The sequence below is a fragment of the Ranitomeya variabilis genome, chromosome 2 (genome assembly GCF_051348905.1).
Source record: "Ranitomeya variabilis isolate aRanVar5 chromosome 2, aRanVar5.hap1, whole genome shotgun sequence".
Taxonomy (NCBI): domain Eukaryota; kingdom Metazoa; phylum Chordata; class Amphibia; order Anura; family Dendrobatidae; genus Ranitomeya; species Ranitomeya variabilis.
Window position 1 is genome coordinate 448,786,599 of NC_135233.1, and position 1,785 is coordinate 448,788,383.

The window sequence follows — 1,785 nt, forward strand, 5'->3', positions numbered from 1 at the left end:
GCGGAAAAAATGGGCCGACCTCCGCTACAAGAAGCCACAGCAGCTGGCAGAGTTGCGGGCGGAGACAGCGCGAGGCAAGTACCAGTATGGGGGAATTGGGAGACACACGCTGCCGGGAGGGGGGGAATCGTGAGACTCGCGCTCGTGGTTGCCAACTTGTCCTAGAATTCCCAGAAAAACATGTCACATTTTTCTCATGTCCGTATTGTCCAAGAGGAAAATGCGGTGTCTGTGATTAATGGTCAGGTCAGGGGTTCCAGAATCTACACCAGCATATACAATTTCGGGATGTCCGCAATTTTTATCCAGATTGTCCAGAAATCATTTAGGAGGTGGTTGGCAACCCTGCGCGCACTGCCAGGAGGGGGGAATCAGGAGACGCACGCTGCCGTGAGGCACTTCCTAGTGATGCAAAAATACGTGTCCCAGGCCAGGCAGACCATTGAACACCAGAGCCCCCAGACAATGCCGAGTATAGCATCACTGGGAAGTGTGATCTCTATTTTCTATATATGTACGTACATTTGGCGACTCAAAATTTCATTTAACTCCTTGCCGCCAATGGCCTAGGTATTTTTTTCAGTCTGGAGCACTGTACTTTTGCTGTGTAAACATTGCGGTTCTTTAATGTTTGTGTAGAGAGACGGCGACGGCAACGGGCACCACCAGCTTCAGCCACCTGTTCATCCGCCACCAGCAGCCGCCCACAGCCTCGGACCTCACGTATGTTAACCATAATTCATTGCAATTTTATTACTGCATACGGGACAGAAGAGGGGAGCAGAAATATTGAATACATTACAGATGCAGTCAAATTTAAATTGGCTCAAAACTTTTGCCGCCAATGGCGCCTAGGTATTTTGTTGTTTCTGGAGCCCTGTACTTTTGCTGTCTAAACATTGCGGTTCTTTAATTTTTGTGTAGAGAGACGGCGACGGCACCGGCCAACAGCACCAGCCAGCGGTTCACCCGCCACAAGCAGCAGCCAACAGCCTGGGACGTCACGTATGTTAACCATAATTCATTGCAATTTTATTACTGCATACGGGACATTAGAGGGGAGCTGAAATATTGTATACATTACAGATGCAGTCAAATTTCAATTGGCTCTAAACTTTTTCCGCCAATGGCGCCTAGGTATTTTTTTTTTATGGATCCCTGTACTTTTGGTGTCTAAACATTGCGGTTCTTTAATTTTTTTGTAGAGAGACGGCGCCGCCGACAACAGCCACCTGCCATTGCCAGCAGCACGTCTTCAGACGACAGCGGCAGCCCACATCCCAGGACGTCACGTAAGTTAACCATCAGTCATTGCAATTTTATTACTGCATACGGGACATAAGAGGGGAGCTGAAATATTGTATACATTACAGACGCAGTAACCAGGGGCATTAGCACCCCACCGCAGGCCACAACACCGCCCTTCTGCCACCCATCTTCCTACCCCGGGTCATCGGCATTCTCCCCAGAGGCGAGCATTCGTAAGTGACCAAAACTGAGAGCGCTTCCCCACAGCGAGTTCAATTGTTAACCAGATATGTATTTGCTTCCTTTTAGCTGAGGAAGCTGTGGCCCGAGCGAGGGGATGGGTGGTCAGCAGCTCCGACTCCGGGGATGACCAACAGGCTTCCCTTCTCCATAAGTATACAGACAGTGGGAGGGGTTATCGGTGGGATGTCACATTTGACAACGACAAAAACAACCCCCCAAAAAAACCTCTTGCCCTCTGGGACAGGACAAAATTGAGTGTGTAGTAAAGGTACCGTTACACTAAACGATTTACCA

At 49.2% G+C, this 1,785-nt stretch overlaps 1 long non-coding RNA gene across 1 annotated transcript; it reads left to right on the forward strand.

The window, feature by feature from the left end:
- The first annotated feature begins 935 nt into the window (after positions 1–935).
- On the forward strand, positions 936–1,476 carry LOC143809569 (uncharacterized). The gene is made up of 3 exons (XR_013222338.1): positions 936–1,005; positions 1,206–1,292; positions 1,374–1,476. It is a non-coding gene; the product is annotated as an uncharacterized LOC143809569 (long non-coding RNA).
- Positions 1,477–1,785: the final 309 nt, after the last annotated feature.